Consider the following 27,170-nt stretch of genomic DNA (forward strand, 5'->3'; position numbering starts at 1 on the left):
GAACTTTTAACAAGGCACAACTGTTAATTTAAATGCATTCCAGGTGACTACCTCAAGAAGCTGGTTAATGCCAAGAGTGTGCAAAGCTGTCAACAAGGCAAAGGGTGGCTACTTTGAAGAATCTCAAATATAAAATATATTTTGATTTGTTTAATACTGTTTTGGTTACTACATGTTTCCAAGTGTTATTTCATAGTTTTGATGTCTTCACTGTTATTCTACAATGTAGAAAATAGTAAAAAATGTAAGAAAAACCCTTGAAGGAGTAAGTACATTTTTTGACTGGTACTGTTTAAAACACAGATAATCACGTTTTCGACTGCACTGACCCTTTAAAAAACAAGGTTAGCACTTGATTTTCACACTTGATTATCGGAAATATATATTTTTAATCGAGGAGACTCTATTTCTGGCCTCCTTCCCATTCCTATTCCTATTCCATCTGTGGTGAACACTAGAGTTACATCCCAAATGACACCCTATTCCCTATATAGTGTACTATCTGCAGTATGTGGTGTGTGTTGTATGTGGTGTGTGTTGCCTACAAGTGTGTTGTAGGCCTGTGTTTAGTCTTGTATGACTAGGTGGGTTTCTATGGCCGGCGTCTCACTGATCCACTTGTAAAGAGAGAGAGAGAAGACATTGTTTCCTGGAGGACCTGAGCACCTATTCGTCACACCAAATTATCCACCAATGAAACCCTTCCATTTTAATTTCTCCTGAGGGATCTCCTTATTCTCCCAACACAAGCCCTCTGAATCTCATATCCCGTATTTCGTCAAATGGGGGTTTTATGGATATTAAAGGGGGACATAAGATTACTGAGTATAAATTCTTAAAGGATATACCAATTGGGAGTGGTCCACAGATACAACACTTTCTAATACTGTAATCTATTATTAACGTAATCTAAATACTACTGTCATCATAGTGTTATATCGACCATCATGCATTTCAAGGGTTGTTCATTACGCTATTCTGTTGGAAACATTACTTCAATGTTAAGCTTCATACTAGATATTTGAGTTCGAAAACAACATGTAGCATAATTTATGACTTAGTAATATAACATACTGTATAATGAATTGTATCAGACATATTTCATTTTATTATTTTATATTTGAGCAAAAAATGTAGTGAAACTACAGACAAGCCAATATCACAGTGTGTATGATACTTGACCTTTACACACCTAATCATTCAAAGAATATCACCTGGATGAAATCCAATTTAGAGAAGTGTTGGCCAATTAACTATTTGCTTGTTGTCGGAGCTGAGATTGGCGGGGGTGACTGAATTGATAACTAATTGTTGCTGTCAGATGTGTATATGCCGGTGACTGCATGTGGGATCATTTCTTCCTGACAGGTCCCAACGATGTGCCTTCATTTCAGTCTTAATGAGAGAGTGTACATGCGGAACAGAAGAGCATTAGGATGCCAAAGCCACACAGCTAATCCAAACAGCCTTCTTTCTGTTGTCATTCCTTCGCTGTAATAACACGGGCACAGCTGAGGCCAAATTAAACCTGTAATTTTAAGTCATCAAAAAATGATAATTGTGGCGGCACGCTACAATGCTCTCTGATTCTGAGCCTGGTCAGACAGTGCAGTTGGTGCTGATGAAGTAATGTTCAGTGACATTATACAATATACACACAAAAGTATGTGGACATCCCTTTAAATGAGTGGATTTGGCTATTTCAGCCACAGCTGTTGCTGACAAGTGTATAAAATCGAGCACACAGCCATGCAATCTCCACTGACAAACATTGGCAGTAGAATGGCCCGTACTGAAGAGCTCAGTGACTTTCAACGTGGCACCGCCATAGGATGCCACCTTTCCAACAAGTCAGTTCATAAAATTTCTGCTTTGATAGAGCTTCCCCGGTCAACTGCAAGTGATATTGTGAGGTGGAAACGTATAGGAGCAACAATAGCTCAGCCTTAAAGTAGTAGGCCACAGAATCTCACAGAACGGGACCGCCAAGTGCTGAAGCGCGTAGCGAGTATAAATCATGTGTGTTGCAACACTCACTACCGAATTCCAAACTGCCTATGGAAGCAACGTCAGCACAATGACTGTTCATTGGGAGCTTCATGAAATGGGTTTCCATGGCTGAGAATCCACACACAGTACTAAGATCACCAAGCGCAATGCCAAGCATCAGCTGGAGTGGTGTAAAGCTCGCCGCCATTGGACGCTGGAGCAGTGGAAACGCATTCTCTGGAGTGATGAATCACGTGTCACAATCTGGCAGTCCGGCGGACAAATCTGGGTTTGGCGGATGCCAGGAGGGTGCTACCTACCCCAATGCATAGTGCCTACTGTAAAGTTTGGTGGAGGAGGAATAATGGTCCAAGGCTTTTTTCATGGTTCTGGCCAGTCCCCTTAGTTCCAATGAAGGGAAATCTGAACACTACAGCATACAGTTACATTCTAGACGATTCTGGGGAAGAACAGTTTGGGGAAGGCCCTTTCCTGTTTCAGCATGACAATGCCCCCATGCGCAAAGCGAGGTACATACAGAAATGGTTTGTTAAGCTTGGTGGGGAAGAACTTGACTGGCTTGCACAGAGCCCTGACCTCAACCCCATCATACACCTTTGGGATGAATTGGAAAACCAACTGCGAGCCAGGCTTAATCGCCCAACATCAGTGCCCAACCTCACTAATGCTCTTGTGGCTGAATGGAAACAGGTCCCCACAGCAATGTTCAAACTTCTAGTGGAAATATTTCCCAGAAGAGTGGAGGCTGTCATAGCAGCAAAGGGTGGACAAACTCAATATTAATGCCAATGATTTTAGAATGAGATTTTCAACGAGCAGGTGTCCACATACTTTTGGCCATGTAGGGTACCGTGTGAGTGTCATTGCATCCTTGTCATTGAGCGTGTGACAACTGCAAGTATCATGTGTGTCATCACCGGTCCAATTACCAGCTTGGTTTAGAGTTATTGGTTGTAGCCTAGTGTTTAGAGCGTTGGGCCACTAACCAAAAGGTTGCTGGATCAAATCCCTGAGCTGACAAGGTAAAAATCTGTCATTCTGCCCTTGAGCAAGGCAGTTAACCCACTGTTCCGTGGATGTCGATTAAGGCAGCTCCCTGCACCTTTCTGATTCAGAAGGATTGGGTTATAAATGCGGAGGACACATTTCAGTTGAAGGCATTCAGTTGTACAGCTGACTAGCTATCCCTCTTTTTACATTGTAATATCCTGGATTACAATACTGGTGTCGTTACAATATATTTGGCCAAATGTGTTGAATGCATGGAGTTGGTCTTCCCTTTATTATATTAGATTAAGGCTATGAAAGGCAATCTATCTCAACCTGTTTTTTTCTATTGTTGTACTAACCAGATTCTTAAATTGTTGAAATAAAAAGGATTTATCTATTCAACCAGTAGAAAAAATGCACAACAACTCACAACAACATCTCCTATGCCTGACATGTTCAATACCAATTGTATGACAAGTCTTTTGTCAGTCTTCTAAGTAGTTCCCCATTGAGAGTGGACTGTCACTAATCTACCAACAGTAGGCTGCCAGTCTGGCTCTGTATTATCCATGTCTAGCACAGGAAGATCCAGGCAATCAATCAATAGAGAAAAAGAGAGAGAGAGAGAAAGAGAAAGCAAAGAGAGGAGAAAGAGCAGGGAGTCAGGCAGCTATGGAAGCAACCCTGGCCTTACATCCAGCCCTTATTATCTCTGTACTAGTCAGCTAGAAGAAGAAGAAGAAAAAGAGGAAGAAGGCAATTACTGTAAACATAAAGAAAGAAATAAACAACTACAATAACAAGTCCAAAAGTATTGACCCAACAGCGATGCTTATTTTGCCTGGAAGCTGAGCAGGAGGAGCATCTCTCTGTCAGGCTGAAGGTTTGTGTCTGTGTCTTTAACAAACTCAAATCAAATTAAAGTTTATTTGTCACGTGCGCCGAATACAACAGGTGTAGACCTTACAGTGAAATGCTTAAAGAGTGGAGGCTGTTATAGCAGCAAAGGGGGACAAACTAAATATTAATGCCAATGATTTTGGAATGAGATGTTCGACAAGCAGGTGTCCATAAACTTTTGGCCATGTAGGGTACCTTGTGAGTGTCATTGCATCCTTGTCATTGAGAGTGTGACAACTGCAAGTATCATGTGTGTCATCACCGGTCCAATTACCAGCTTGGTTTAGAGTTATTGGTTGTAACCTAGTGTTTAGAGCGTTGGGCCAGTAACCAAAAGGTTGCTGGATCAAATCCCTGAGCTGACAAGGTAAAAATTTGTCATTCTGCCCTTGAGCAAGGCAGTTAACCCACTGTTCCGTGGATGTTGATTAAGGCAGCTCCCTGCACACAAACTGTATCAATCAATCCACTGTCTCAATCAATGCAATCACTTCAACAAATCTCCATTCAGCAGCAGCATGACTCTTCCCACGCACCACATAGTACGGTACACATCATAAAAAGACAGACAGACATACATGCTGTACACCACAAACAGACACTCAATTGTATAATATCTGCCTTTACCAGATGGCATTGTGTTACCACCACCAACCTAACAGATGCTGAAGAAGTCCTTCTAATTTTATCACACAGTTGCTATGGTATGTTTGTTATCAATTTGAAACCATGATTATCCAAACTATCTGTGGTCAACTTAGTTCTATTTTCTGGGACTTTGCTTTGATTGATTTTGACAAATAACATTAGAATATAATACATTACTTCATGTTTTGTATGGCATACTGTACCATTGCCACAGCATTAATTCTAGTCAAAGCTCACTATTTTGTTATGATAAATGTATATCTCGATGGGAATATACCACATCTGCATTCAATTTCCCGACCTGCTTAACCAATAAACAGAGTTTGATTTCCAGGCTGAAAACAATGATAAAACATGGGAGGCTTTCTTAAGCTCATCCATTTCCTCCTCATCAACCATTCAGGGTTTTTTACTCGTGGAGAAATGTGGGGTATGTATACTGTGGGTTGGATCCGTCTTTTTTTCTGAGTGGTGGAAGTAGACATTTCATACCATCTCCATCTCTATCACTCCCTCACATTATTTTGACAAACATAAAATATAATACTTTGTTTTAGGCCAAAATAAATGTCTTAAATGTTATCGCTCTTCTGTGTTCTGTGTTTGGGTAGAAAGATAATTCCTTTTTTTGCTGAGAGAGAGTGTTTTTTTCAGCACTTCTCTCAAACTGTGGTCTCCAACTAGTTACCCACCCATGTATGCACGTTCTCTCTCTCTCTCTCTCTCTCTCTCTCTCTCTCTCTCTCTCTCTCTCTCTCTCTCTCTCTCTCTCTCTCTCTCTCTCTCTCTCTCTCTCTCTCTCTCTCTCTCTCTCTCTCTCTCTCTCTCTCTCTCTCTCTCTCTCTCTCTCTCTCTCTCTCTCTCTCTCTCTCTCTCTCTCTCTCTCTCTCTCTCTCGATTATATTAGTGGATGCTGATGCGCGCACCCAATACCAGAGTTCCACCGACTGTCATTATCTCTTCACTGATTCCCTTTCATCGTCACTTCTTTCTCATCAGTATTTCATGGTGTCAAGATAGAATAATACAGTTAGATTGATAGAATACCCCAGTTAGAATTATATAATACTACAGTTAGATTGATAGAATACTACAGTTAGAGTGATAGAATACCCCAGTTAGAATTATATAATACTACAGTTAGATTGCTAGAATACTACAGTTAGAATGATAGAACACCCCAGTTAGAATGATAGAATACTACAGTTAGAATGATGGAATATACTGTTAGAATAATATAATTTTACTGTTAGAATGATAGAATACTACAGTTACAATGATATAATACTACAGTTAGATTGATAGAATACCCCAGTTAGAATGCTAGAATACTACAGTTAGAATGATGGAATATACTGTTAGAATGATATAATTCTACTGTTAGAATGATAGAATACTACAGTTAAAATGATAGAATACTGTTCAAGCTGCTGCATTGTCTATATTGTCTATCAAGGTGTATTGTGTCTTATGTTAGAATATAACCTCAATATTTGTTATTATGAAAATGTTTGACTTCAGCAAATGTACATTTTTGTTTTTGTATTGCTAATCCATTTCAAAATTTGACCTGTTTTTATCAGCACGTCTCTCAAAATGTGATCTCCAACTGGTTACCCACCCATGTATGCACAGGTGCACACAGTACACATACTCACCCACAGGCATTACCTTATATTTTCACATATTAGAGGGATAGACAATCATCCATAACCTGTCATTAACTTGTACTTCCTGAATTCCAACCCAGCCAGCAATACAGGGAGTAAACATCCCATTAGAGTTGTAATTACAGACTGGGCCTGATAACATAGCTGCTCCACTCCTCACTACACAGACACACACACATACATACACACACCACACACACACACACACACCAACCACCAGATCAGACCACATGGAGCTTTTATTACAGGGACCCCTACATTACCTAATCCCTCCATTACCAAACACAATGACTTAATTATAGTGTCAGGAAGAACATCAAATGGACCGTCACAATCAATTGGAGTTGGTAGTGCCTGTTTATTGTCAGACCTGACCCTGTAATACAACACATTTGGCTCCAGCCAGTCAGAATCATAAGACACGTACTAAATGGCACACTATTCCTTATATAGTGCACTACTTTTGACCAAAGCTCTACAGCCATAGACAAAGACTACTATACAGGTTAGTGTTTAATGGTAGCCCTATGCTTCACTGTTGGGATTCACTTATTGTAGCTTTTAAAGACAGAAGGTCATGTACTGTATTCAACATTCAAGCAATGGCACAAAAGTAAGCTAACAGACATTAATTAATTACATGACAAAATCTATAAAATCTATTTAAAAGCTTCAGAATAAACGTTTCACTGATAACTCAGCAATAATGATAATTCAATTTTGAGAAACCTTACAACAATTAACATTTTGATATGTTAATTGCGTTGGTGTTCCTTTAAGCCAAAGTGAATGCAGCTAAACCTGCATTTTTCCCTACGTACAGTACATAAAGTACACAAATTACTCTTCATCAATCTTTAATGTTCTTATATACTGTATGCCCATGCCAAGGCCGTTCAATCATCACGTGTCAAAGACGGACACTTTCTGACAACTAAAGGTTGCTGTGTGTGTGTCAGAAAAAATCTGTTTGTGAAACCATGCTATTTCATTGTAATATTTTTTGTTAAATTGTTATCAATCAGGTATATAAGGACAACCAGCAGGTGACTAACTGCATTAAGATGAAGAGAATGAGTGTAAAGCCTGCCATAACGATGAAGGGCATCCCTGGGAAGGTGAGCAGGGTACGAGGGTGCAGACCATAATACATGTGGTCTCTACAGACGCAGAGAAGGAGAACATCACACCTGCACGGGTCACAAAAGAGATAAGGGTTTACAAAGAGCGAGTTCCGTCAACTGAATTCATGAAGATTCAGAAGTTTAAATATTCAATGTTTTTGGATCATTGTACTTTCATTGAAAGTGTTGTTTACCTCTAAGTACACACAGTCCAGGCTGAATAACTTAGAACAGAGAAAGACACACAATGATATAGTATCTCTTTGTTACATTGTTAAGCTGGTGACTGTGCTTACAGTACCAACTAGAGCGGAATAAGATGAAGTACATAGAGCAGAGGAAGGGCAATCTTAAGTGGTTCCAACATGGAATACTTATTGATCCGAGAGAGAGACTGGCTGCTAGCTAAGTACTTTTGAATGTAAGCTTAAAAGTGGAAGTGCAATATGCCCTTCAGAATAAAAACAATGGTAAAATAAATGTTCAGAATAAAATGCTGTTGTTTCTGACATGAACACACATTTCTTACATCATTATACAGAGGCACTTGGTTAGTATCCAGACAAGGTAACTATTTAACTCTCTGAAATCTTGATTGCAACCCTAATGTTTTTTAGCCTTCAAGAGCAGGTTATTTGTGGTACAATGATCTGAGGAATAATAAGGGTTAACATTCTACATAGCATTTTGTTTAGATAAAGGGACTGAATAAGAGAAAGGAACAATAAAATGTCACTGTGCATCATTTGTTCATCCAACCATTCTCTGATGTGGCCATGACGGGCTTACAGAGAACACAGAACAGAACATCCACAAGGCTTCGCCATCTGGCCTTAACCAGGGATGTTCGCTGTGCTCAGGATTTCAATTTTCATGAGAACAGAATAACGTTCATCTTTGTCTCAGGAGTTGGACTTGAGGACAGGGGATTTCTGGATCAAGAGTCCAGTGCTAAACTGTCTCTTCATTTCAGTCTTCTTGACATGGGAGTCAAGGGGTGGTTCCTCTTGAGGTTTCTTTCATTCTATGAAGTTTTTCCTTGCCACTGTCATTCTTCTTGCTTTCTGGGGTCTAGGTCAGGTTACTGTGAAGTACTTTGTGAACACTGTACACTTGATGTAAAAAGGGATTTATAAATCAAATGTAAATTATTTGATTGTGCGGACTTCGTCAACCATTTTGAAAAGAAGGTCGACGACATCCGATCCTCGTTTGCTAAGTCAAACGACACCGCTGGTTCTGCTCACACTGCCCTACCCTGTGCTTTGACCTCTTTCTCCCCTCTCTCTCCAGATGAAATCTCGCGTCTTGTGACGGCCGGCCGCCCAACAACCTGCCCGCTTGACCCTATCCCCTCCTTTCTTCTCCAGGCCATTTCCGGAGACCTTCTCCCTTACCTCACCTCGCTCATCAACTCATCCTTGACCGCTGGCTACGTCCCTTCCGCCTTCAAGAGAGCGAGAGTTGCACCCCTGCTGAAAAAACCTACACTCGATCCCGCCGATGTCAACAACTACAGACCAGTATCCCTTCTTTCTTTTCTCTCCAAAACTCTTGAACGTGCCGTCCTTGGCCAGCTCTCCTGCTATCTCTCTCAGAATGACCTTCTTGATCCAAATCAGTCAGGTTTCAAGACTAGTCATTCAACTGAGACTGCTCTTCTCTGTGTCACGGAGGCGCTCCGCTCTGCTAAAGCTAACTCTCTCTCCTCTGCTCTCATCCTTCTAGACCTATCGGCTGCCTTTGATACAGTGAACCATCAGATCCTCCTCTCCACCCTCTCCGAGTTGGGCATCTCCGGCGCGGCCCACGCTTGGATTGCGTCCTACCTGACAGGTCGCTCCTACCAGGTGGCGTGGCAAGAATCTGTCTCCGCACCACGTGCTCTCACCACTGGTGTCCCCCAGGGCTCTGTTCTAGGCCCTCTCCTATTCTCGCTATACACCAAGTCACTTGGCTCTGTCATATCCTCACATGGTCTCTCCTATCATTGCTATGCAGACGACACACAATTAATCTTCTCCTTTCCCCCTTCTGATAACCAGGTGGCGAATCGCATCTCTGCATGTCTGGCAGACATATCAGTGTGGATGACGGATCACCACCTCAAGCTGAACCTCGGAAAGACGGAGCTGCTCTTCCTCCCGGGGAAGGACTGCCCGTTCCATGATCTCGCCATCACGGTTGACAACTCCATTGTGTCCTCCTCCCAGAGTGCTAAGAACCTTGGCGTGATCCTGGACAACACGCTGTCGTTCTCAACTAACATCAAGGCGGTGACCCGTTCCTGTAGGTTCATGCTCTACAACATTCGCAGAGTACGAACCTGCCTCACACAGGAAGCGGCGCAGGTCCTAATTCAGGCACTTGTCATCTCCCGTCTGGACTACTGCAACTCGCTGTTGGCTGGGCTCCCTGCCTGTACCATTAAACCCCTACAACTCATCCAGAACGCCGCAGCCCGTCTGGTGTTCAACCTTCCTAAGTTCTCTCACGTCACCCCGCTCCTCCGCTCTCTCCACTGGCTTCCAGTTGAAGCTCGCATCCGCTACAAGACCATGGTGCTTGCCTACGGAGCTGTGAGGGGAACGGCACCTCCGTACCTTCAGGCTCTGATCAGGCCTTACACCCAAACAAGGGCACTGCGTTCATCCACCTCTGGCCTGCTCGCCTCCCTACCTCTGAGGAAGTACAGCTCCCGCTCAGCCCAGTCAAAACTGTTCGCTGCTCTGGCACCCCAATGGTGGAACAAACTCCCCCACGACGCCAGGTCAGCGGAGTCAATCACCACCTTCCGGAAACACCTGAAACACCACCTCTTTAAGGAATACCTAGGATTGGATAAAGTAATCCTTCTAACCCCCCCCCCCTTAAAAGAGTTAGATGCACTATTGTAAAGTGGTTGTTCCACTGGATATCATAAGGTGAATGCACCAACTTGTAAGTCGCTCTGGATAAGAGCGTCTGCTAAATGACTTAAATGTAAATGTAAATTGTTTGATGTGGGGCTCTGGACCCACCTTGTTCATCTTGTTCTACGTTGGCGGAGGACAGAGAGCGGATGACAGCCTGAGGGTTGCCAGCAGGGGCAGACACTACAACCACTGCATGGGACACACAAGACAGAGGAGCCCTTAAAAAAACACATGTCAAATGTGCTGTTTCACATCTGAATAACTGCAAATTCGATTTTTACTTGCAATTCCACTTGTGAAAATGAAAATCAAATTTGCAGTTTCACATGTAAGAAAATGCCACATTCACTCAACAAAGTAAATGTAAACAAGCACTGTATAGTCTACATTTTTTTGTTAAAACTATAATTCTGATATCATGGAATGTCAGAGTTTGCATCAATAACGTAGCAAATGGATTTGAGATTGGTTGCATTTCTTCCGGCCCATCCCTCAGATTTTTACTGAAACTTTGACAGGGAGTACACTTTGTTAATGTTTCAATTAAAATTTGCCGCTTTAAACATCTTTATATGGTCTAGTGAGTGAGTTACTTTTGTGCCATTAATATCAAGCAAAACTTCTGAAGTCGAGAACAAAGTTCTTATTATTACAAAAGAAATGATGATATTGAAAACAAAAAATACTGTAACCCAGAAGTATTGATATCAAAACTGAATATTCGAAAGAAATCATTTTAAATGCGAGAGCAAATTAATTGTAAATGGCGGCAGCCTTTTATTTCAGTGATAAAAAAAATGATTAAGTAATTATATAGAACGCCTCCCTCTTTCCTTAAATTTTCACTATCTTTGGTTATGTTACCCTGGCCTTTGCTTTCGATACCTTTTTCCACCCTGCATCCCACTGCTGGTTCGCTTCTGAAACTAAGCAGGGTCGGTCCCTGGACCAGATGTAGATGGAAGTGGTGAAAATCACATGAAAAAGAAAGTATATAACATGTAATTTGTTCACACGTGTGTTCCAAAACCCACAGGACGACAGACAGGACTGGAAAACTGGACCAACAGGATAGAGGAGGACAGACAGGGATGAGGGCAGACAGAAGAGGAAAGACAGGACAGGAAGAGACAGGACAGTGCAGAACAAGACAGAGTTGTCTTTTTTTTTACATAATATAAGTTACTAAACTGCTTTATCGATGCACATATTTTAAGCAGTAATATTGTGTCAATTGCTTTGTTATTTTATAATAACATATTTGAAATTGTAAAACATCCTCTTCATTTCTGAAACTGTAGGAGATGCTGTGCGGTAGATAAATAGATGCCAGATTTAATAATGGTAGATCATCACAGCAATGTGCAATTATTGCACTTTATTCCTAATGACTGTAAAAACTAATGGGAGATATAATCTCAGGTTGATTTGGTATTCAGCTCAGGCATGGTAAAGGGGAAGTGAGGGGAAGGCATTCTCCTTTATTAGAACAAACAGTACAAAGCCTACTCATCACCAATGTGTGTGTGTGTGTTTGCGTGTTATGTGTGTGAGTGTGAGATATGTGTGCTTATTATGTGTGTGCACGCGTGTGTGTGTGTGTTAGTCAGACCAACCAACGCCTACCTGGCTATGGGAACGGAGGGGATGACTCTGAAACTGTGCTAACCCTCATTATCCCAGGCAGAGGAAGAGACAGCAGAATGCAGATATCTGGTGAGGCTGCAGCTGATTATTCACACAATGCTTAAAAGAGGGAGAGTGTGTGAGTGCGTGTCCACCTAACAATTTCAACAACAATTTATTTAATGAAGGATATCAATACCCATCCTGTCCATCTCCCACAAGGCCAGCACAATGCACTGTTATCTTAAAGGTGTCTGTGTTTAAACAACTCATCAGGAAAATAACAACTTTACATCCAGGATTTGTCTCTTTTTAATTAAAGCACAGCAGGATCGAAAGTGTATCAACATCATCACAACAACTCCTGTCTAAAATCCAATCCAGTGGCTGTAGTCTTAACTTTGCAGTATAAACTTAATCAGTTGTGAAACCTTTTAAAATTGTTTTATTTTAGATGAGGGGTGGCGACCCTCTTCCCAGTGGGAGAGGCCCTGAATATATAGACTTTTACTCAAACACAGGTTTTACTGTAACACACCTGATATAGCCAAGCAGGGTTCTGGTGAGAAGCCAATTCCTGGAATATGGTGTGCTAGATTAGGGCAGGAGCAAAAGCATTCAGGAGGGTAGCTCTCCAGGGGGAGGGAACCTCTATTTGAGAGCATCAGTCCCTGTCTCAGTGTAGGAGTACTGATCTAGGATAAGTTCTGCCTTTTAGATTACAATGAATAATATTACATGGACAGGGGGGACCTGATCCTAGATCAGCACTGAGATGCTTTGAATACAGGCCCAGAATTGAATATCTACATTCAAATTGTGTCACTTAGCAGGCACTATTATTCAGAGCATTCATCCTATGGTAACTAGGTGAGACAACCACATATCACAGTCATAGTCATATTAGGTCAGTACATCATGAATCCCTACATACACTGAGTGTACAAAACATTTTCAACCCCGTTTACCCTCACAACAGCCTCAATTCGTCAAGGCACGGACTCTACAAGGTGTCGTATGCGTTCCACAGGGATGCTGGCCAATGTTGACTCCAATGCTTCCCACATTCTTGATACACACGGGAAACTGTTGTGAATGAAAATAACAGCAGCGTTGCAGTTCTTGACACACTCAAACCGGTGCACTTGGCACCTACTACCATAACCTGTTCAAAGGCACTTAATAAATATTTTGTCTTGCCCATTAACCCTCTGAATTGCACACACACACACTCCATGTTCCACTTTTCTCAAGGCTTAAAAATCCTTATTTAGCCTGTCTCCTCCCCTTCTGATTAAAATGGATTAAACAGGTGACATCAATAAGGGATCATCGCTTTCACCTGGATTCACCTAGTCAGTCTATGTCATGGAAAGAGCAGGTGTTCCTAATGTTCCCTCACCTCGAAACACCATCTATGTGTTAGTGGAGAAGGCCATGAGGATGAAGACTGCTGTCCTAAAGAGGACACTCACCTTGGCCCGAGTCATCTCTCCTACCACTCTCATCAGCAGAGGAAAGATCACCAGCAGGGTAAACCCTTAGGACAAAACATCACATACCATTAGACATTCTTTATTTTTTAAGCATATTACCGACTGGTTTATGGTTGAATGTATGTTAAAATAATTGGACAGATTCTTGGGTAACACTTCATTTAAAAGGGGCCTTATTACATAAATCAAATCAAATCCAATCAAATTTTATTTGTCACATACACATGGTTAGCAGATGTTAATGCGATTGTAGCGAAATGCTTGTGCTTCTAGTTCTGACAATGCAGTAATAACCAACGAGTAATCTAACCTAACAACTTCACAACAACTACCTTATACACACAAGTGTAAAGGGATGAAGAATATGTACATACAAATATATGAATGAGTGATGATACAGAACGGCATAAGCAAGGTGCAGTAGATGGTATAGAGTACAGTATATACATATGAGGTGAGTAATGTAGGGTATGTAAACATTATATTAAGTGGCATTGTTTAAAGTGGCTAGTGAAACATCTTTTTACGTACATTTTTCCATTATTAAAGTGGCTGGAGTTGAGTCAGTATGTTGGCAGCAGCCACTCAATGTTAGTGGTGGCTGTTCAACAGTCTGATGGCCTTGAGATAGAAGCTGTTTTTCAGTCTCTCGGTCCCTGCTTTGATGCACCTGTACTGACCTCGCCTTCTGGATGATAGCGGGGTGAACAGGCAGTGGCTCGGGTGGTTGTTGTCCTTGATGATCTTTATGGCCTTCCTGTGACATTGGGTGGTGTAGGTGTCCTGGAGGGCAGGTAGTTTGCCCCCGGTGATGCGTTGTGCAGACCTCACTACCCTCTGGAGAGCCTTACGGTTGTGGGCGGAGCAGTTGCCGTACCAGGCGGTGATACAGCCTGACAGGATGCTCTCGATTGTGCATCTGTAAAGGTTTGTGAGTGTTTTTGGTGACAAGCCGAATTTCTTCAGCCTCCTGAGGTTGAAGAGGCGCTGCTGTGCCTTCTTCACCACGCTGTCTGTGTGGGTGGACCAATTCAGTTTGTCCGTGATGTGTACGCCGAGGAACTTAAAACTTACTACCCTCTCCACTACTGTCCCTTCGATGTGGATAGGGGGGTGCTCCCTCTGCTGTTTCCTGAAGTCCACGATAATCTCCTTTGTTTTGTTGACGTTGAGTGTGAGGTTATTTTCCTGACACCACACTCCGAGGGCCCTCATCTCCTCCCTGTAGGCCGTCTCGTCGTTGTTGGTAATCAAGCCTACCACTGTAGTGTCGTCTGCAAACTTGATGATTGAGTTGGAGGCGTGCATGGCCACGCAGTCGTGGGTGAACAGGGAGTACAGGAGAGGGCTCAGAACGCACCCTTGTGGGGCCGCAGTGTTGAGGATCAGCGGGGTGGAGATGTTGTTACCTACCCTCACCACCTGGGGGGGCGGCCCGTCAGGAAGTCCAGTACCCAGTTGCACAGGGCAGGGTCGAGACCCAGGGTCTCGAGCTTGATGACGAGTTTGGAGGGTACTATGGTGTTAAATGCTGAGCTGTAGTCGATGAACAGCATTCTCACATAGGTATTCCTCTTGTCCAGATGGGTTAGGGCAGTGTGCAGATTGCGTCGTCTGTGGACCAATTGGGGCGGTAAGCAAATTGGAGTGGGTCTAGGGTGTCAGGTAGGGTGGAGGTGATATGGTCCTTGACTAGTCTCTCAAAGCATTTCATGATGACGGAAGTGAGTGCTACGGGGCGGTAGTCGTTTAGCTCAGTTACCTTAGCTTTCTTGGGAACAGGAACAATGGTGGCCCTCTTGAAGCATGTGGGAACAGCAGACTGGGCTAAGGATTGATTGAATATGTCCGTAAACACACCAGCCAGCTGGTCTGCGCATGCTCTGAGGACGCGGCTAGGGATGTCGTCTGGGCCTGCAGCCTTGCGAGGGTTAACACGTTTAAATGTTTTACTCACGTCAGCTGCAGTGAAGGAGAGTCCACAGGTTTTGGTAGCGGGCCGTGTCAGTGGCACTGTATTGTCCTCAAAGCGAGCAAAGAAGTTGTTTAGTCTGTCTGGGAGCAAGACATCCTGGTCCGCGACAGGGCTGGTTTTCTTTTTGTAATCCGTGATTGACTGTAGACCCTGCCACATACCTCTTGTGTCTGAGCCGTTGAATTGCGACTCTACTTTGTCTCTATACTGACGCTTAGCTTGTTTGATTGAGGGAATAGCTACACTCTTTGTATTCGGTCATGTTTCCGGTCACCTTGCCCTGGTTAAAAGCAGTGGTTCGCGCTTTCAGTTTCGAATGCTGCCATCAATCCACGGTTTCTGGTTTGGGAATGTTTTAATAGTTGCTGTGGGTACGACATCGCCGACGCACTTGCTACTAAACTCGCTCAACGAATCAGCGTATTCGTCAATGTTGTTGTTTGACGCAGTGCGGAACATATCCCAATCCACGTGATCGAAGCAATCTTGAAGCGTGGAATTAGATTGGTCGGACCAGCGTTGAACAGACCTGAGCGCGGGAGCTTCCTGTTTTAGTCTCTGTCTATAGGCTGGGAGCAACAAAATGGAGTCATGGTCAGCTTTTCCAAAAGGAGGGTGGGGGAGGGCCTTATATGCTTCGCGGAAGTTAGAATAACAATGATCCAGGGTTTTACCAGCCCTGGTAGCACAATCGATATGCTGATCGAATTTAGGGCGTCTTGTTTTCAGATTAGCCATGTTAATTACAAGTATTGTAATTAATTGTAATAATTCATAGTTACACTGTAATAACAACTGGTGGTGATTGCAGTCTGTAATCATTACAATCCCTGTTACAATTAAGGATCCCTGCACAAACCACGTGATAAGTGTTACCTAATTGAAAACCGACCACCTCATTAGCATAACTCTGCAATAAAGGGCTCTAGAGTCAGATGCCCAGGCACAATGGCAAAAACGGTTCACATAAAAAATACTTGAATTTGTTACATTATTTAACGGTGCGTTTGACAATGGGTCAATTACTTTAACCAACATTTTTGGACACATTAATTAACAGTTGTGGTTAAAATTGTGAGATAGTCGTTTGTGGTTGCCAAATTGTAAGCCTATTAAGCTTGGTTGAATAATGGTTTAAATGCATTTAAACGATTATAAGACAAACTTTTATTCCATCATGTAACCTTGCAAGTGTTTCACTATCGAGGAACATTCTCACTTTTGGATGGGATGCATTGGTGGAAGTATTTATTTATGCCAGGAATTAAAGCATCATGTCAAGATCTGCCCATTTGTGCAACATGCTCGAAATAAGGACAACCTCGAATGTATCCACGTGTTGACACTGACGTCATGTGACAGTGTGCAAAGAATGGGGTTGAGAAGGTCAATGTGCAAAATCCAGACATGAAATATTGCTGTTGTAGGTCAAAAACATCAACACAGGCGAGATAAATTGTTTTCCATAGCATTTGCTAGCTAGCCTAGTGTTGCATAGCTAGCTAACTGTAGCCAGAGCCATATATTTAGAGTTAGGCCAACTTATATCATTCAGTTAGTTACATTGCATTATTTAAATATTCCCTATGCAATGTTAATAGAGAGCTCACATTTGTTGGTACCCTTCCTCAGATCTGTACCTCGACACAATCCTGACTCAGAGCTCTACGGACAACTCCTTTGACCTCATGGCTTGTTTTTTTTCTGACATGCACTGTCAACCGTGGGACCTTGTATAGACAGATGTGTGCCTTTCCAAATCATATCCAATCAATTTAATATACCACAGGTGGATTCAAATCATGTTGTAGAAACATCTCAAGGATGATCAATGAAAACAGGATGCACCTGAGCTCAAATTTGAGTCTCATAGCAAAGGGTCTGAATACTAATGTAAATAAGGTATTCCTGTTTTTGTTTTTTTATAAGTTTGCAAACATTTATTAAAACCTGTTTTCGCTTTGTCATTATGGGGTATTGTGTGTAGATTGCTGAGGAATTTGTTTTATTTAATGCATTTTAGAATAAGGCTGTAACGTAACAAAATGTGGAAAAAGTCAAGAGGTCTGTAAATGCATCATAATTCAGAAATCGCATTGGCCCAACTCTCTAAATATATGTCTCTGACTGTAGCTAGCTTGCAAACCTTTTTGGGGGAAAGTGCTAGCAACAACATGAAGAATGTGCATTCACGGGTAGGTAATTAGAGTCTATTGATCCTCCAACCTTTGCAATCTCAGACACCCAGCACACCTGTCCACAAGAGATTACAACCTTGTGACAGTTATTTCTGAATTGGATGCAGCTGGGGGAAAAAAACACTACATTTATGAATTTAGTGGAAACGTGCCCATTTGTAACAAGGATGGTAAGAAGTATTTGCTGTTACACCTCTGTAATTACAGACTGCAACCACCAGTTACATGTTGTTATTACAGTGTAACTATAAATTATTACAATTAACTGCAATACTTGTTATAGTAATTATACATTTACATTATACAATGTAAATGTGTTACCGAAAGTGTTACCGATTCTTGAGTGATAGGATAATACAGATTCTATTATTCCTAATAACTGTCAAACTGAAATTACAGTTGGACTATCAATTTAATGGCCCCTCCTAAAATTACAATTTGGGGGTAAGTCTGCTGTTTGGCTTTTGGCCCACAATCAGGCATTACAATCAGAACCTCAGATTCATTAGCTAGCCAAAATACTGCACCAATTTAAAAATTCTGGGGCTGCCTCTCGTGCACGTTACCTCGAGCCAATTCCTCGTAGTGTCGCCACTCCGCTCTAGCTGCCTCCAGCTCCTCTTTCGATACTCTCCCGGCTGTGCCAAGGGTCCCTTGCCGTCCAATATTTCCTCCCATGTCCAGGAGTCCATTACACGCTGCTTGGTCCTTTGGTTGTGGGTAGTTCTGTAACGAACGTCGTCGGGAGAAGGAGAAGAGGACCAAGGTGCAGCGTGGTAAGTGTCCATATTACTTTTAATAAATACGAAACACTTGAACAAAACAACAAAACGACAAACGAACAGTTCTGCAAGGTGCAATACACAAAACAGAAAACAACTACCCACAAACACAGGTGGGAACAGGCTACCTAAGTATGGTTCTCAATCAGAGACAACGATAGACAGCTGCCTCTGATTGGGAACCATACCAGGCCAAACACATAGAAATACAAAACATAGAACAACATGGAACACCAGACATAGAATACCCACCCAAACTCCCTAACCAATCAAAATAGAGACATAAAATGATCTCCAATGTCAGGGCGTGACACAGTCTTTGTTTTAATATCATACCAAGACAAGTAATCGACCCAGACCCATTGATGTGATCACGAAGGAGGAAGAGGAGAGACGCACAAACTCACACACACAGAGGGTCCCTTGACAGACAGGGAGTGTTAAAATCATTGCTGCTATCGTTTCAGATGGGTAAAGTGTAAATACCTGGTTTGGATGTTTTTTGTGTGCTTCAGGCGATTCAATGCATTTGGTTTATTTTAGTATTTTTGTTTCTGTTTTTTTGATGTTATGTTTCGATTTTAGGTTTTCTAAAGCAAGGTGAAAAGGTAAGTAAAATGTATTTGTAACAGTGTGGGGGCTTGGTGGTATAGACTCCAACTCTGAGCCATGTGGCATAGCTAGTGCATACCATGAAATATCCTCCAATCCATGGCCAGTCACGTTGACAATAGTTAAGAGGAGTCCTGTGATATTTGGTTTTCAAAATCACATGTGGGTAACTAACCTCACAGTAATGGTGGGGGGGTGGGGGGGGGGGGGTGAACTCTGGCTTTACATGGTCCTAGAGTACTGCCACTGTTCATTGCATAATACTACATATCGCAATATTATTTTCTGACAATATTATATGGATATTTGACTCCAAGTATTGATTTTTTTTTTTACTCTAGGTAGTGTTAGCTAGTGCTAGTCGGCTGTACCTGCGCCAAGTTTTTTTATTTCATCCTATTGCTTGTTTTCAGCACTTTTATTTCCCTGACTGATCAAAACTCATTTTCTCATGCTCTCTCTTGTCTCTGCAACAGACATATAGTGAGAAATATGTTTGGTTCATCAAATTGCAATAAAATCGCAGTATCGAATCGCAATACATATAGAATCGTGAGAATCGCAATACATATTGTATCGACAGTGAGAGGAGTGGACAGTGGAACATAAATTATGTGACTTGAGTCATGTGCAAATGTTTTGAAAATATTATGCAATGAACAGTGGCAGTACTCTAGGACCATATGAGGCTAAACGCCATAGGATCAATGTGTTTACAGTTAGAGTTAGTTTTATCAGTGCATCAGTTGAACAAATAAACAAATTGCGGCAAGTGGAAAATCAAACAAATGTAGCTTCAACTTGAAACATACAGTACAGAGCTGGACCTCTAGTTCAGTGGATCAGACTGCAACCATTTTTGCATCATATCAGCCAAATCTTTACATGTTATTGTCTTACTACAGTGTAATTGTCATTGCATTAAAATCTCTGTGATTTTAGTATTTGTTGCTGAGGAAATCAGTCGATGTTTGGGATCTGAAGCATTTCAAATCTTCTCAATCACAATCATGACCCTCTGATGAAGCAAAGACACTTACTAACAGCAGCATCTTTGCAGATTTGAACACGTCATACAGTTCAGTTGTGAACTCCCTGGGCTCGTACATCAAATAGAGCAGGGAGATAGCCTGCTCTCCTGGAGGGAGGAAACACACACGCACACATGCACACACACACACACAGTGAATGATTGCCATGGTAATTAGTGAGCAGGGCTGTTCAATTTGGGTCCTGGAGGGCCGAAATACTTGTGTTTTTTGTTTCTACCTGGTAGTTAATTGCACCGAATTAGTCCCTTTTAAGAAGGAGAGAATGAAAACCAGAAGTGTTTTGACCCTCCAGGAGCGATATTGAACAACCCTGGTTTAGAGAGACATTAAGATATACAGTGGGGAGAACAAGTATTTGATACACTGCCGATTTTGCAGGTTTTCCTACTTACAAAGCATGTAGAGGTCTGTAATTTTTAATCATAGTTACACTTCAACTGTGAGAGACGGAATCTAAAACAAAAATCCAGAAAATTACGTTGTATGATTTTTAAGTAATTAATTTGCATTTTATTGCATGACATAAGTATTTGATCACCTACCAACCAGTAAGAATTCCGGCTCTCACAGACCTGTTCATTTTTCTTTAAGAAGCCCTCCTGTTCTCCACTCATTACCTGTATTAACTGCACCTGTTTGAACTCGTTACCTGTATAAAAGACACCTGTCCACACACTCAATCAAACAGACTCCAACCTCTCCACAATGGCCAAGACCAGAGAGCTGTGTAAGGACATCAGGGATACAATTGTAGACCTGCACAAGGCTGGGATGGGCTACAGGACAATAGGCAAGCAGCTTGGTGAGAAGGCGACAACTGTTGGCGCAATTATTAGAAAATGGAAGAAGTTCAAGATGACGGTCAATCACCCTCGGTCTGGGGCTCCATGCAATATCTCACCTCGTGGGGCATCAATGATCATGAGGAAGGTGAGGGATCAGCCCAGAACTACACGGCAGGACCTGGTCAATGACCTGAAGAGAGCTGGGACCACAGTCTCAAAGAAAACCATTAGTAACACACTACGCCGTCATGGATTAAAATCCTGCAGCGCACGCAAGGTCCCCCTGCTCAAGCCAGCGCATGTCCAGGCCCGTCTGAAGTTTGCCAATGACCAACTGGATGATCCAGAGGAGGAATGGGAGAAGGTCATGTGGTCTGATGAGACAAAAATAGAGCTTTTTTGGTCTAAACTCCACTCGCCGTGTTTGGAGGAAGAAGAAGGATGAGTACAACCCCAAGAACACCATCCCAACCGTGAAGCATGGAGGTGGAAACATCATTCTTTGGGGATGCTTTTCTGCAAAGGGGACAGGACGACTGCTCTGTATTGAGGGGAGGATGGATGGATGGGGCCATGATTCGTGAGATCTTGGCCAACAACCTCCTTCCCTCAGTAAGAGCATTGAAGATGGGTCGTGGCTGGGTCTTCCAGCATGACAACGACACAAAACACACAGCCAGGGCAACTAAGGAGTGGCTCCGTAAGATGCATCTCAAGGTCCTGGAGTGGCCTAGCCAGTCTCCAGACCTGAACCCAATAGAAAATCTTTGGAGGGAGCTGAATGTCCGTATTGCCCAGCGACAGCCCCGAAACCTGAAGGATCTGGAGAAGGTCTGTATGGAGGAGTGGGCCAAAATCCCTGCTGCAGTGTGTGCAAACCTGGTCAAGAACTACAGGAAACGTATGATCTCTGTAATTGCAAACAAAGGTTTCTGTACCAAATATTAAGTTCTGCTTTTCTGATGTATCAAATACTTATGTCATGCAATAAAATGCAAATTAATTACTTAAAAATCATACAATGTGATTTGCTGGATTTTTGTTTTAGATTCCGTCTCTCACAGTTGAAGTGTACCTATGATAAAAATGACAGACCTCTACATGCTTTGTAAGTAGGAAAACATGCAAAATCAAATACTAGTTCTCCCCACTGTAGAAGAGAGGTTAGTATAGAGAATTGTGCCATTATGCAGTTGTTGGGTGGAATATGACTTGTCGGTTCTAACAGAGTCATGTAATTATACATGAACCATGACTTTTCATGATCTTTCTTTCACTGGATATTTTTTACGTGTAGGTGTACAGGGCAATTACGTACTTCTGTAAATACAGACTGAAATGGTAGATCTCATTTTCCATTTCATAAAGTAATGTATTGCTAGGACTGATTCTATAAGACTTTTGTGACACTTGCATTTCCATCACTGTTTATGGTTCTATTGCATATTACCTTCCTAGACCACATTTATAATGTCCTCTTGCATGCATTGGCATGAGTGCTGAAGTACATTTGCAATGTATTCATAACCAAGTATAAATTACTATGTGGCAACTATATGACTACAGGACAGAAATAACACACGTCACCGAATGGTGCTAGGAAAACAGACTCATTCCTAATGTGATATATTTTTTTTTAATGACATTAAACTTCAGAACTACACAAGATGACACCGGGCCCATCCACATTGACTCGGAACTAATAGAATCAGTTGAGCAATACAAATATCTTGGAACTATAAGTGACTCTCAAAACTCTCCTGGCCTGCAAACACAGATATACAATAAGGGAGAACAACGACTGTATTTCATGAGGAGATTAAATAAATATCAGGTCAATAAAAGAATAACAGCCATATTCTACACACACTTTGTTCCTAGTGTTCTCACTTTCTTTTGCCAAGCCTGGTACAATCAACTATCCATTGCAAGTAAAAACCAACTACACAAAATTGTAAAGCTGTTAAGCAAAATCATTGGAGTTAATCTCAAGAACATGGAACCGCTGTTCTTGGAGAGAGCAGTGAGGGCAGAAGCGAGAATTACTCCCGACTGTTACGCGGAGTGGAACAGGGTAACCCAAGAGCAGAGTCAGACGAGGAGACTGGGATGAAGTAATCAAGGTATTTATTGAAACACAGGGGGGAGATGGAGTGCAGGTCAGGGGAAGCTCGGGCGGTTGCTGGAAACCAGGTGCGGAGGCTGAGGCTGGAGCGAGAGGGGTTGAGACAGGGTAAGCAGGTCCGGAGGGCAATCCAAGGGAGTAGTGGAGTGGGGAATCCAGGACAGAGTAGCAGGATGACGAGACATGGGACTGGAAACAGGGACCAGAGTCAAAGCAGGCAGAACTGTAGTGGAGAGGAAAACAGTGTCAGGCAAGGAAAACAGGCACAACAGGATCTGAATAGTAACAAACGGCTAGAAACGTAGACTGACTGAGCAGAGATTATGATCTGGCAGCGTGGAAGTGGCAGGGCTGAGGATTTGTAGAGGTCTTGATTATGGAATAGGTTGCAGCTGGTGGGGATCTGCTCTGACTCCAGCACACCTGTCTCCGCCCACACAACCACACAGAGAGAGAGAGAGGGAAAGAGTACTGGGGGAGTGGCGGCAGGTCAAGGAAACACAGGATGAGCAGTAGAGGGCGTTGTAGGAGCAGATGTCACACCGACCTTTACAAACCGAATTACAAACTGTATCGACATGTGTTGTCTGCTGTCGTTATTGCTTGTGATTTATGAATGCATTTATGCACCTATTGGTGATCCTGTGCTGTTGTTTGTGGAGATGCAAGATGAATTTCCCAAAAGGGACACTCAATAAATAAATATTATGATATTGCCTTATTATTATAGAATTACAAAAAATTGCTATGTACTGTTCTACTATAGCTATCTAATAACCTTGCTAGCTACTTCAGTGGATGTTGAACACATTTCTACCTGCAAATGAACACATTTCTAGTGTTAAATGTGTTAAATTATAGCCATGATATAAAATTATAATTAACTTGGGGCTCGTTGCGTTCTCTGGAAAATAATGCAACTCTGTGGAAGGTCAGTTTCATTCTGCTAGCGCATCATGAAACACACCTTGCAAGTCATAATTTTTTTTCTATAGAATGCATAGCCCCTTTTTATTATCTCTTACATAACTGACAGCCTTGGCCATAGACAAAAGTACATTGGGTTTATTATGTAAAACTAAAACTAAATGCATGCTATTCAACCGATCACTGCCTGCATCTGCTCGCCCGTCCAGCATCACTACTCTGGACGGCTCTGACTTAGAATACGTGGACAACTACAAATACCTAGGTGTCTGGTTAGACTGTAAACTCTCCTTCCAGACTCACATTAAGCATCTCCAATCCAAAATTAAATCTAGAATCGGCTTCCTATACAGCATCCTTCACTCATGCTGCCAAACATACCCTCGTAAAACTGGCCATCCTACCGATCCTCGACTTCGGTGATGTCATCTATAAAATAGCCTCCAACACTCTACTCAACAAACTGGATGCAGTCTATCACAGTGCCATCCGTTTTGTCACCAAAGCCCCATACACTACCCACCATTGCAACTTGTACGCTCCCGTTGGTTGGCCCTCACTTCATACTCGTCGCCAAACCCACTGGCTACAGGTCATCTATAAGTCTCTGCTAGGTAAAGCCCCGCCTTATCTCAGCTCACTGGTCACCATAGCAGCACCCACTCGTAGCACACGCTCCAGTAGATATATGTCACTGGTCACCCCCAAAGCCAATTCCTCCTTTGGTCGTCTTTCCTTCCAGTTCTCTGCTGCCAATGACTGGAACGAACTGCAAAAATCTCTGATGCTGGAAACACTTATCTCCGTCCCTAGCTTTAAGCACCAGCTGTCAGAGCAGCTCACAGATTACTGCACCTGTACATAGCCCATCTATAATTTAGCCCAAACAACTACCTCTTCCCCTACTGTATTTATTTATTTTGCTCCTTTGCACTTCACTATTTCTATTTCTACTTTGCACATTCTTCCACTGCAAATCTACCATTCCAGTGTTTTACTTGCTATATTGTATTTACCTCGCCACCATGGCCTTTTTTTCCTTTACCTCTCTTATCTCACCTCATTTGCTCACATTGTATATCGACTTATTTTTCTACTGTATTATTGACTGTATGTTTTGTTTATTCCATGTGTAACTCTGTGTTGTTGTATGTGTCGAATTGCTATGCTTTATCTTGGCCAGGTCGCATTTGCAAGTGAGAACTTGTTCTCAACTAGCCTACCTGGTTAAATAAAGGTGAAATAAAATAAAATGTTCAGTACCATAACTGTACATAAATGTATTAAACATCTGTTCATGTATGGATGACAAACTATACATCAACATTGAGTTGCTCATGGGTATTTAAGATACATTATTCAATATGCAGGAGTAGGCTTACATATTCCAGAATTCAAAAGAAGATTACATGACGAGACAGGGAACGTAAACACGTAAACACATTCAACATTGTATTTGGGTGGCAGTCAGTGCACAGATGCTGTATTGCTAATACTGTGAAGGCCTACCATACTGTATATTTCAAATGGGAAAACAATGGCATTAGCAACTCTTTTGAAAACTCTCGGCTGACCAGCTCAGTGTTGAGACAATAACAAAGGCCAAAACTGCTTTCAGAATACATTTGCCAAAATCGGGGTGTTCCCCAACGATGGAAGAGGGGCCTGAGTGAAAAGGTTTGGGAACCGCTGGGCTAGGCTACACACCGCTGTCTGCGTTGAGCTCTGCTGTGGTGCACATTATAGACTATTTAATTCCCTTCATCTGAACATCAGAGTGTCACCAACAATCATGCTTGGCAGTTCAGTGGCCAAAAAAAATAAGAAAGAAAATAAAATATTTGAGAATACATTTATTTGGGAATATACAGACATCATCTCCAAACCAGCCCCCCACTCCCATTTTTATTGCGGATTATATCAAAAACGACCTCTCCAAAAGCCATATGTTGGAAATCCGTCGCAGTGACGGAGAACTTAAACTTCTGCATGATGGCCTTGTAGCTGGAGCGGTCAGCATTGCTGGAAGGATGGACACTAGGCTGGTCGCACATGGTTTCAGCAGGAAGAGGTAGGAGGAACGATCCTTGATCAGCTCCTCGTCATTCTTTTGGTCCTTCGTGATGCTGCAGATGTACTATAGAAGTCTTGAAACAGCTCATAGCACACCTGGACAGAGGAACAGAGACTTTAAGGGCCTGTTTCCAGACCAAGATTAAGCCTAGTTGTGGAATAGAAAGTGTGCTCAACGGGAGAATCAACATTTCATTTTTTGGGGGTCCAGGAATAGGCTTAATCTGGGTACAGGAAACCATTCCCTAATTGACATCTGCTTTGCATGCTTTTTCAACATGGAGATGCTGTCCTGCAGCACTGATGAGACAAATCAAACAGATCTGATATCAGTCTAAAATTAGGAAATACATCTGGACAAAAACAAGCATAAAAACAGAGCGAAATTATCCAGAGAAATGTTGGACTTGGATGTGAGAGACATATGTTACCTACAGAGTTATATGTACATACAGATGTTGTTTGAACTTTGAACTCTGTATTGTACTGTCATGTGCATGTGCTGCCTTCACCTTCACCTATACATGGATATTGAACTGAGTTAGGCAGAGGTAGGAGGGAGAGAGAAGAGGGAGCATAGACTGTATAATAATACAAAGGGAAGAAACTATGTGTCTCACAAGCAGACAGTAGCCTACATCAGATCAGTCCTCTGTTTGAGCTTAGAATTTTCTTGGAGTTCCATTGAGATAAAATGAAAAGAAATGTCATATACTCTACTCAGCATTTAGGTCTATCATATCTTATGAAACTTGTTTTCTTTCAAGCAGAATGTCAGGTAGATTGATTGATACTATTACAATTCATAATGTCACTGGTAAGGACTGTTTCACAAAAGGTTGGTCTTACTGAAAATGTACAAGCAACATAAATCAAGTAGAGCTTATGCTACTGAAAATAGCGACCCTATTTCTTCTAAAAGTTGAATGAATAGCCTAATAAGCAAACATGTGTAAGTGAACATGTGTTTTATAATGCCATGAGTGGATCGTTGTCTCACTGTACCTTTGCGATGATCAACTGTTGATAAGCAGGCGTTACAATAAACGTGCTGGTCATGTAGAAGAAAATAACCGGCTGAATGTTCGGTGAATGTTCGGACCCGGTGTCCCCATGTTGACATATACTTATTGAGCCCCTCTTGTGACAACAGAAGAAGGCAAACCCGATTCGTGTAACAGAAATGCGGAAGATAAGGTAACTCACGCTTCAGTAGGAGTCAATTTCACAAAATCCTAAACCCTAAACCTCAACTAAATGTA

At 42.1% G+C, this 27,170-nt stretch overlaps 1 pseudogene; it reads right to left on the minus strand.

Moving 5' to 3' along the window:
* Positions 1 to 566: 566 nt before the first annotated feature.
* LOC139563762 (proton-coupled folate transporter-like) lies at positions 567 to 25,889 on the minus strand (annotated as a pseudogene).
* Between the last annotated feature and the right edge of the window lie 1,281 nt (positions 25,890 to 27,170).

The sequence above is a fragment of the Salvelinus alpinus genome, chromosome 34, assembly GCF_045679555.1.
Source record: "Salvelinus alpinus chromosome 34, SLU_Salpinus.1, whole genome shotgun sequence".
Lineage (NCBI taxonomy): Eukaryota > Metazoa > Chordata > Actinopteri > Salmoniformes > Salmonidae > Salvelinus > Salvelinus alpinus.